At 39.9% G+C, this 11328-nt stretch overlaps 1 long non-coding RNA gene across 1 annotated transcript in view; it reads left to right on the top strand.

The window, feature by feature from the left end:
- The first annotated feature begins 6085 nt into the window (after positions 1-6085).
- LOC135229625 (uncharacterized) overlaps positions 6086-11328 on the top strand; it is a 152098-nt gene continuing 146855 nt past the window's right edge. The window contains exon 1 of the long non-coding RNA XR_010320302.1: positions 6086-8864. This is a non-coding gene — a long non-coding RNA (uncharacterized LOC135229625). The remainder of the gene's footprint in view (positions 8865-11328) is intronic.

Genomic DNA, 11328 nt, shown 5'->3' with positions numbered 1-11328 from the left:
GAAGTGTCTGTTCATATCCTTTGCCCATTTTTTAATTGGGGTGTTTGTCTTTTTGTGGTTGAGTTTTAGCAGAGTCATGTAGGTTTTAGAGATCAGGCACCGGGTGGAGATGTCTTAGCTGAAAACTTTTTCCCAGTCTGTAGGTGGTCTTTTTACTCTTTTGGTGAAGTCTTTAGATGAGCATAGGTGTTTGATTTTTAGGAGCTCCCAGTTATCTGGTTTCTCTTCATCATTTTTAGTAATGTTTTGTATTCTGTTTATGCCATGTATTAGGTCTCCTAATGTTGTCCCTATTTTTTCTTCCATGATCTTTATCGTTTTAGATTTTATGTTTAGGTCTTTGATCCATTTGGAGTTAGTTTTTGTGCATGGTGTGTGGTAGGGGTCCTGTTTCATTTTTTGGAGGTGGCTATACAGTTACGCCAGCACCTTTTGTTAAAAAGACTATCTTCTCCCCAATTAACTGACACTGGGCCTTTGGCAAATATCAGCTGCTCATATGTGGATGGATTTATATCTGGATTCTCAATTCTGTTCCATTGGTCTATGTGTCTGTTGCTGTACCAGTACCAGGCTGTTTTGACTACTGTGACAGTATAATTTGTTCTAATATCAGGCAGAGTGAGTCCTCCCACTTTGTTCTTTTTTAGTAATGCTTTACTTATCCGCAACTTCTTTCCCTTCCATATGAAGTTGGTGATTTGTTTCTCCATCTGTTTAAAAAATGTCATTGGAATTTGGATCGGAAGTGCTTTTGATAGAATGGACAATTTTACAATGTTGTCTTCCTATCCACGAGCAAGATATGTTTTTCCAATTACGTAGGTCCCTTTTGTTCTTTTTGCAGTAGTACCTTGTAGTTTTCTTGGTATAGCACTTTTACATTTTTGGTAAGGTTTATTCCTAAGTATTTTATCTTCTTGGGGGCTGCTGTGAATGGTATTCATTTGATGATTTCCTCTTCAATGTTCTTTTTGTTGATATAGAGGAATCCAACTGATTTTGTGTGTTCGTATTGTAATCTGAAACTTTGCTGAACCCTTCTATTAGTTTTCTTGAGGATTCCTCAGGGTTTTCTGTGTATAAGATAATGTCTTTGGAAATAGAGATAATTTTATTTCTTCCTTACCAATCTGGATGCCCTTTATTTCTTTGTCTAGCCCAGTTGCTCTGGCTAGGACCTCTAGCACAATGCTGAATAAGAGCAGTGATAAAGGGGATCCTTGTCTGTTTCCCGTTCTCAAGGGAAATGCTTTCAGGCTCTCTCCATTTAGGATGATGCTGGGTATTGGCTTTGTATCAATACCCTTTATTATGTTGAGGAATTTTCCTTCTATTCCTATTTTGCTGAGAGTTTTTATCATGAGTGGGTGTTGGACTTTGTCAAATGCCTTTTCTGTATCAATTGATAAAATTATGTGGTTCTTGTCCTTTTTTTATGTGGTGGATTACATTAATTGTTTTTCTAATATTGAAGCAACCTTGCATACCTGGTATAAATCCTACTTGGTTATGGTGGATTATTTTTTTGATATGTTGTTGAATTCTACTGGCTCGAATTTTGTTGAGGATTTTTGCATCTATGTTCATGAGGGATATAGGTCTGTAATTTTCTTTTTTTTGTGTTGTCTTTAGCTGGTTTTGGTATCAGGGTTATGCTGGCTTCATAGAAGGAGTTAGGTAGTATTCCGTGCTTTTCTATGCTTTGAAATACCTTCAGCAGTAGTGGTAAGTCTTCCCTGAAAGTTTGGTAGAACTTTGCAGTGAAGCCGTCAGGGCCAGGGCTTTTTTTTGTTGGGAGTGTTTTGATTATCTTTTCAATCTCTTTTTTTGTTATGGGTCTATTTAGTTGTTGTACTTCAGTTTGTGTTAGTTTAGGTAGGTAGTGTGTTTCTAGGAATTCATCCATTTTTTCTAGGTTTTCAAATTTGTTAGAATACAATTTTTTGTAGTTATCTGATATGATTGTTTTAATTTCAGTTGGATCTGTTGTGATATGGCCCATCCCATTTCTTATTCGGATTATTGGTTTCTTTTCCTGTATTTCTTTAGTCAGTCTGGCCAATGGTTTATCAATTTTGTTAATTTTTTCAAAGAAGCAGTTTTTGGCCTTGTTAACTCTTTCAATTGTTTTTCTATTCTCTAATTCATTTAATTTTGCTGTAGTTTTTATTTTTTGCTTTCTTTTGGTGCCTGACAGTTCCTTTTGTTGCTCTCTTTCTGTTTGTTCAAGTTGTAGGGACAGTTCTTTCATTTTGGCTCTTCTTTAATATGTGTGCCTTTATTGATACAAATTGACCTCTGAGCACTGCTTTCACCATGTCCCAAAGGTTTTCATAGGAAGTGTTTTCAGTCTTGTTGAATTCTGTGAATTTCTTTATTCCCTCCTTAAGGTCTTCCATAACCCAGTCTTTTTTGAGCAGGGTATTGTGCAGTTTCCAAGCATTTGATTTCTTTTCCCTGGTTTTTCTGTTAATTGATTTTTACTTTTATGGTCTTTTGTTCAGAGAAGATGTTTTGTAATATTTCAATGTTTTGGGTTCTGCAAAGGCTTGTTTTATGACCTAATATGTGATCTATTCTAGAGAATGTTTCATGTGCACTAGAAAAGAAATTATAGTTTGCAGCTGTTGGGTGGAGTGTTATGTATAAGTCTATGAAGTGAAGTTGTTTAATTGTAGCACTTAGATCTTCCGTGTCTCTATTGAGCTTCTTACTGCATTTCCTATCCTTCACCGAGAGTGTTGTGTTGAAGTCTCCTGCTATAATTGTGGAGGTGTGTCTATCTCACTTTTTAATTCTGTTAACATTTGTTTTATGAATGTTGCGGCCCTATCATTGGGTGCATAAATATTTAATACGGTTATATGTACCTGGTAAATTGTCCCTTTAATCTTTATGTAGCGTCCTTCTTTATCCTTTGTGGTGGATTTAATTTTAAAGTCTATTTTGTTGGAAATTGATATTGCCTCTCCTGGTCTTTTTTGATTGTTGTTTGCTTGATATATTTTTATCCATCCTTTCAGTTTTGGTTTATTTGTGTCTCTTAACTCTAAAGCGTGTCTCTTTTAGGAAGCATACAGACTGATCATGTTTTTTTATCCAGTCTGCAACTTTCTGTCTCTTTATTGGTGAATTTAGTCCATTTACATTAAGTGTAATTATAGACAAGTATGAGTTTAGTGCTGTCATTTTGATGCCTGTTTTTGACAATTTCATTTTCCATTTACTTTTTTGTGCTGAGTTTTTCTTTGTAGAATGTGTGTTCCTCCTTTTTATAGTAGTTGAATTTATTTTGGTGAGTCGTTATGTTTATCTTGGTTTTTATTTTGAAGTATGGAATTGTTAGACCTTGTTGTGGTTACCTTAATATTTACCCTGGTTTGAGTAAGTAAAAACCTAAGTTGTTTTGCCCTGTATCGCCTTGGTTTCCTCTCCATATGTAATTTCTAAGCCTCCTGTATTTAGTCCCTCTTTTTTCACTATTGTAATCTTTTACATAATCACATCAATGATTCCCTGTTTTGAGCAATTTTTTTAATTAATCTTATTTTGTTTTTGTGATTTCCCTATCTGTGTTGATATCAGGATGTTTTGTTCTGTGACCTTGTGTTGTGTTGGTATCTGATATTATTGATTTTCTGACCAAAGAATTTCCTTCAGTAATTCTTGCAGTTTTGGTTTGGTTTTTGCAAATTCTCTAAGCTTGTGTTTATCTGTAAATATCTTAATTTCACCTTCATGTTTTAGAATTTTGCTGGATATATGATTGTTCGCTGACAGTTTTTCCTCTTTCAGTGCTCTATATATGTTATCCCATTGTCTTCTTGCCTGCATGGTTTCTGCCGAGTCGTGCAAACTTATTGATTCTCCTTTGTAGGTAACTTTTCATTTATCCTCGGGTGCTTTTGAAATTTCTCTTTATCTTTGGTTTTGGCAGGTTTGATAATATGTCTTGGTGATTTTCTTTTGGGATCTATTTTGTATGAGGTTCGATGAGCATCTTGGGTAGATATCCTTTCATCTTTCACAATGCCAGGGAATTTTTCTGCCATCAGATCTTCCACTGTTCTCTCTGTATTTTCTGTTATCCCTCCCTGTTCTGGAACTCCAATCACACTCAAATTATTCTTGATAGAGTCCCCCATGATTCTTAGGGTTTCTTCATAGTTTTAAATTCTATTTGATTTTTCTTCAACTATATTTGTGTCAATTGCCTTATCCTCCAGCTCCCCCACTCTGCATTCCAGTTCCTCTATTCTGCTCCTCTGACTTCCTATTGAGTTGTCTGATTCTGTGACTTTATTGTTAATCTTTTGGATTTCTGAATGCTGTCTCTCTATGGATTCTTACAGCTTATTAATTTTTTCACTATGTTGTTGACTAATCTTTTGGATATCTTCAACTGCCTTATCCGCGTATTCTTGGTGTTTTCTGTAGATTGCCTTATTTCATTTGTGAGGTCATTCCTGATGTCTTGAAGCATTCTGTATACAATTTTTTTATATTCTACATTTGGCAATTCTAGGAATGTATCTACATCTGGGAATGATTTTGATTCTTTGATTTGGGGGTTTGTAGAAGCAATAATGGTCTGCTTCTTCATGTGATTTGATGTCGACTGCTGTCTCAGAGTCATCTATAAGGTATTGTAGTGTTTTCTCTTATATTTGGTCACTGAGTCTTATCTTCTTGTTTTGTTTTGTTACAGTACACCCAGACGGGCTACTAGATTGTGGTATCGTGATTGATGTAGCTTTTGAATCACTTACGTCCTGTTACCAGCTTGCCTGAGCTGTTACCAGGTATATAAGTGTATGAGTCCATTCACTATTCTTGAATAGAATCAGCTCAGGTGTCCTGATAGCTGGTCACCTAGTGTGTGGTGTAGGCTGTCACCTATTATCTTAGAGGAGTAGTGGTGATGGTTGTATGCACCAGTTTCTATTAGTGGCATGGGGTCACATTTCGAGGAGGGCAGGATGCTGACAGCCTTCCTTCAAGTGTCAGTGAGGTAGGTGTGGCTCTATTCTCTAGAGCACTCTGGTGGGTGGGCTTTGCAGCTGTATCTTAGGCACCCAATGCTTGGGTAGGCGTCACTATTCTCAGACCCCTGTAGCAGGTGGCTAGGTGATGTGGGTGGAGTCTCAGCCCTCAGTTCGCTGGTGTGGATCAGCGAGGGCTCTGTTTAGTAGGTGGACAGGTATCTGACCTCCAAAACTTGCCTTTCCACTGCTGAGCTAAAACAATTATGGTCAGATCTCTATCAGAATTGCCTTTACATTGTAATAGCCACCTAGTTACCTGTAGGGTGAAAGCCAAAGACTATGGGTCTGTTAATGCCTGGATGGAGCTGATTCTGTACTGTTATTTCAGTTTAGGGAAGTCAGGGAAGGATTTTTTCTTTGATTGTTAAATGCTGCTTTTCTCAGGCCAGGAGAATGGGTTAGAAAAGAAAGAAGAAAAAAAATCCAGCAGTGCACTTCACTCTCTAGCACAGAGAATTCCAATGTTAATGAAGCTGGCTGGGGCAATGAGGGGTGGAATCAGATATATAGAAGAGAGTAGCCTGGCAAAATATAGAAAGTTACTTATGTTGTTTGGTGAGGACTGTTTTTTCTGAGATTCCAGAGCATTGTGTCGCTCGTGTGTGCTGGCTGGATCCCTGCTGAGACTGTCCCAGAGGGTTAGGGCTGCATCCATGCTCACACCATCTCAGGAAGCCACAATCGGCTCCCCCACACTTAGTCCAAAGCCCAGCACCAGGGTTTCCTTTCTGGGATGCTGCACTCCAGGCTCCAAAACCAGTCGCTGCTTCCCTATAGTTTTTTGTTTCCCTGTCAGCCGCATCTGTGTGGAGCCTGCGTGTGCTGCCTGGGTCCCCTCTGAGGTTGGTCCTGAGGGTTAGGCCTATATCTCTTCTTCCCTGTCTCAGTAAGCCACAATCAGCCCCACCACTCTGACATGAGGAAACCGCGAGGGCTCAAGGCTGCGGCGTGGGACACTGGCTCTGGAAGCGGTCCCTGCTGCAGCGTGGCTTTTCGCTCCCCCGTCACTCGTGTCAACTCCTTAGTTCTGTGTTTGATGGTCAGGGTTTGTAGATTGTCCTTTATGTAATGTGTTCACTTGTTTTTTCGAGTCTTTGTTTCAAGAGGGATTAGCGGAATCTCCTGCCTAGTCAGCCATCTTGGTCCTGCCCCCGTGTCTGCCTCTTTATGTGATTTGATATTGACTGTTGTCTCTGAGCAATCTATAAGTTATTGTATTAGTTTATTTTATGCTTGCTTTTTGTATCCTAGCTTCTTGCTTTGTTTAGTTTTGGTATTCCCAAATAAGCTGCTTGAGTGCGCTAGGTTGATTATTTTCACCTTTGAAGCTCTAATGTACTATCACCAGATGGCTAGCAGTGTTACCAGGTATATGAGCCTAGGAGTTCATTTACTTTTTTTGTATGCATTCAACTCAGGTGCCCAGGTAGTTGGTCATAAAGTGTAAGGTACAGGCTCTGTCCTACAGTCTTAGAGGGGCAGGGGTTATTGGTGTAGGCAGAAGTATCTGGCTGCAGTAGGGGGTCAGGCTCTGATCAAGGCAGAGGTCTGACAGCTGTGCTCTGAGTGTCTGTGAGGAAAGCGCATCCCTGTTCTGTAGAGCACATGGGTGGGTTCTGCAGAAGGGCAGTGGGTACCCAATGCTTTTGGTTGTAAGTTCTGGGCGGTACTACTTATCCTTGGAGCCCTATCACAGGTGGCTAGGTATTGTGGGTGGAGCCAGCAGTCCTTAGGCCCCTGATGTGGGTAGGTGAAGACCCTGTTTAATAGGCAAAGCAGTGTCAAACATCAAACACCCATCTTCCCACCGTTCAGCTGAAACAGTTGCAGTCTGGCAACAAGGGCCTATTCTCCTGAAATGGGCCCACACAGGTCCATGCTGGGGTGAAAGGTATTCAAAGCCCATGGACTGTTTGTGCCTGAACAAGAGCTGCTTCTGTCCTGAGCTCCCCAGCTTAATTGAGCTGGCAGATTATCTTTCCCCCAGTTGTGAACTTATACCTTCTTCAAGGATGGAAAAATGGCTCAGAGTGGTACCAGGGCCTATCTCAGGCCCAGGGAAGTTGACAGCCACTGAAGCCGGCTTGGGGGCTGGGGGCGTGGTAAAATAAACACAAGTAATTAGCTTTTGCTGAGAGTGCCGTTCTTCTCTTGTTCTGGAGGTGTGAGTAGTCTGTGCAACTTGCTGTCCTTCCCTGAGCTAAACGCCTCTGGAACGCTACTGCCAGCCCCGCTGCAGTCGCTCCAGGGAACGGTGCCTGAGGGTTCCTGGCTATTCAGGTCCAGTAACTCCTCTCCACTTCTGAATAGTCTCTCCCTCCCCCTGCCGCTGAGTCCGTTTTCTAACTTTGCCTTTGATGCTCAGGGCTCCTAGCTTGTCATAAATATAATCGCTTCACTTGTTTTTTCTGGTTTTTTTTGTAAGAGGGATCACTGGTGGTGTCTCAATACTCAAAACTTCATCATTTCTTCCTTTCACTTTAGCTACTCGACATTCAAGAGCAACGTTCAGAGTCTCTTCCGACATCCGTTTTGGTCTTTTCTTTCTTTCCTGTCTTTTAAAGGATCTCTTGCTTTCTTCATGTGTGATGTCCTTGATGTCATTCCACAACTCGTCTGGTCTTCAGTCGTTAGTGTTCAACACGTAAAATGTGTTCTTGAGGTGGTCTCTAAATACAGGTGAGATATACTCAAGGTCATACTTTGGCCCCTTTTGACTTATTCTAATTTTCTTCAGTTTCAACTTGATCTCCCATATGAGCAATTGACACTCTGTTTCACAATCAATCCCTGGCCTTGTTCTGACTGATGATACGAGTTTTCCCATCTTCTCTTTCCACAGATGTAGTCAGTTTGATTCCTGTGTATTCCATCTGGTAAAGTCCACGTGTATAGCTGCCGTTTATGTTGGTGAAAAAAAATATTTGCAGTGGATGAGTCACTGGTCTTGCAAAATTCTTTCATGAGATTTCTGGCGTCATTTATTTCAGCGATGCTGTATTTTCCAACTACTTTTCCTTCTTTGTTTCCAACTTTAACATTCTAATGACCAGTAATTATCAATGCATCTTGATTGCATGTTTGATCAATTTCAGGCTGCAGAAGTTGTTTAAAATCTTCAATTTCTTTATCTTTGGCATTAGTGGTTGGTGCATAAATTTGAATAGTCATATAAACTGGTCTTCCTTGTAAGTGTATGGATTTTAGCCTATCAGTGACAACATTGTACTTCAGGCTAGATCTTGAAATGTTCTCTTTGATGATATGTAACGTCATTCTTTTGACTCTGGTGGAATATCCATGTTTGTAAGACTGCTCACAGACTGTTTCACCAGAGAGTTTTCTGGTACTGCAATATCTACCACTAATCTCTGTGATCCCTGTGAATTGGCAAAATAAGAATAGTGCTATAGATTTCTTCCAAATACAGAAAACATAAGTATGAAAATGTTCTTGCTGTTGATTATATTCTTTACCAATCTGTTTGTATGGGATTTTTGGTACTTCACTTGAAAAATGAGTCCAAGGTACTGTGATGTGATTGTTTACTTTGTGTGGCCTTTCTAGCCATGGTCTTATAACATCTAGCCTGGTACTTGGGCAGGACTGTGTGATAGGGTAATTGTGGCTCACCAAGGGGATTGTTTATTTTCCCTTCAAAGAGAACCAGTTCCAGAGCAAAGAGGAGGATTCAACTCCCATCAAGGAAGAACAGCCAAGAGCCGAGCGTATATTATGGACCTGAGATCCCTGCACTGAGAAGCTCCTAGAAGCAGGAGACTGAGATAGAGAGAGGAAGCTGTAACCCTGAAGATGGTAAGATGCCATGGCAGGAGAGACCGAGCAACAGGGACCTGGCTATGGGAGATGCTGGCCCATGGAGAAGGAAAGCTGAGTACCTTTGGAGAGAGGCCGGCCCAAGGCCAGGCAGAGGCACGCCTATGAGCACAGAAGGGAAGAGGCTGTCCTGATAGAAGAACTGTATTCTGAGTGTCGTTGAGCCTGAGCTATAACTGTTACTTCCCTAATAAGCCCCATAATCGTGAATATGGACTATGAGTTCTGTGTGGCCATTGCAATGAGTTATTGAACCCGGCAGAAAAGTAGGGAGTGCTGTGTGAGGGACAGTTGGTGTCAGAGTTAGTGAAGATGGTGGAGAGAGGATAGTTTTTCACCAATGCCTTCAATGCAGCTTCGATTTCTTCCTTTTATACCATCAGTTCTTGATCTTATGCTACCTATTGAAATGGTTGAAAATTATCCAGTTCTACTGCAGTGGCTGTGTTAATATCAGATAAATTATACTTCAGAAAAAGGAGTATTATTGGGAATAAGTAGGGACATAACATAATAAAGGTTCAATTCTCCAAAAAGATACAACACTCCTAAATGTGTACGTATTTAACAACAGGGCTCCAAAATACAAAAACTAATAAATCTGAAAGGGGAAATGGACAAATACGCATTTATAACTGGTATCAGTACTTTTCTATCAATAATTAATAGAGCCCTGCTAGTTGAAGTCCAAAGCATCTGTATGAACCACTCATGGATGTCTATGTGTGTGTGTAGGTATGTGTGTGTATGTGTGTATGTATGTATATAGTATAAAGAGAAGTAATACAGAAATAAACATAGATACATGTTGTAGTCCTTGGGAGGTACAAACGGTTAATGCATTCAGCTGCTAACCAAAATGTTGGAGGTTTGAGTCCACCCACAGGCACTTTGGAAGAAAGGCTTGGTGATCTACTTTTGAAAAATTAGCCATTGAACTGACACACTTGTGTGTCAGTACTACTCTGACATACATGAGGGGAGGGGTCACCATGAGTCAGATCAGCTTGATAGCCATCGAATGATTTTTTTATGCATTCTGCCAATGTTTGTCTTTTAATTGGTATCTTAGGCTGGGTTCTCTAGAGAAACAAAACCAGTGAGGTGTATATATATATATTTATATAAAATAGCTTTATATCAAGAAAATGGCTCACGAGGCTGTAGAGGCTGGTAAGTCTCAAGTCCATGGGTCAGGCTTGTGGCTTCTCCTGACTCACATAGATGCAGGGACTGCAGAACTGAAGATCTGCAGGTCATACAACAGGTCTGTGGCTCACAGGCTGCAAAGGCTGACAGATCTCAAGATCGGCAGGTAAGCTGGCAGGCCGCAGCTCACAGACTGCGGAGGCTGGTGAATCCCAAAATTGGAAGGTAAGCTGAGAGTTCAAGTCCCAAAAACTTGAGATCAGATGAAGAGGAGCCAGCTGCAGGATTTCGAGTGAGCAAAAGCTCAAGAGCCTTGCCAGAAAGTCCACCTATATTGGATGCAGTCCACACCCCCGAGGAAACTCCCTTAGATCTGATTGGCTACTCACAGCAGATCCCATCATGGAGGTAATCACATTATATCACATCTCATCATGGAAATGATTGCGTCGTTATACGACTGCTAAACTACATCATAACTGCCAAAGCGCTGAGAATCATGGTCCAACAAAGTTGACACACAACTTTAATGATCCCAATTGTGAATTTAATCTATTTAAATTTAAAGCGATTAATGATAAGGAAGGACTTATATCTTCTACTTTGTAGTAGGTCATATACGTATTTTGTTTCTCATTTTCTTCACTACCGTCCACTTTTGTGTTTGACTGATTTTTTTCAAGTGTACAATTTTGATCCTCTCCTTATTTCCTTTCCTTATATTTTTTAACTTCTTAGTGGTGACCATGAGGATTACAATTAATATCTTATGTTTATAACAATCTTCTTTTAATTAATACAAATTTAGCTTCAACAGTATACAACATTCTGCTTTTATTCAGCTCAGTTACCTCCCCTACTTACGTTGCTGTTACAAAAATTGCATCTTTATACATTGTGTGTCCATTAAGAGAGATGTGTAAGTATTTTTATGCATTTGTGCTTTAAATCATATATGAGAAAAAGAGAGGCGTGATATAAAAATATTACTGACTTTGTTTTATCTAAGTAGTTACCTTTACGGAGTCTTCGTTTCTTTTTATGGCTTCAAGTTACTGTCTAGTGTCCTTCCGTGCCAGCCAGGATGATTCCCTGTAGCATTTCTCATAAGGCAGTTCTGCTGCTAACACACTCCCTCAGGTTTTGTGTATCTGGGCATGTCTTAATTTCACCTTCATTTTTGAAAGATAGTTTTGCTAGATATTGACATCTTGGTTCATAGTTTTGTTTCTGTATTTTTTTTCCAGTACCTTAAATACATCATTCCACTATTTTCTTGTCTCAATGGTTTCTG

This window comes from Loxodonta africana, unplaced genomic scaffold, assembly GCF_030014295.1.
Source record: "Loxodonta africana isolate mLoxAfr1 unplaced genomic scaffold, mLoxAfr1.hap2 scaffold_43, whole genome shotgun sequence".
Taxonomy (NCBI): domain Eukaryota; kingdom Metazoa; phylum Chordata; class Mammalia; order Proboscidea; family Elephantidae; genus Loxodonta; species Loxodonta africana.
This window is presented reverse-complemented; position numbering and strand designations above follow the sequence as displayed.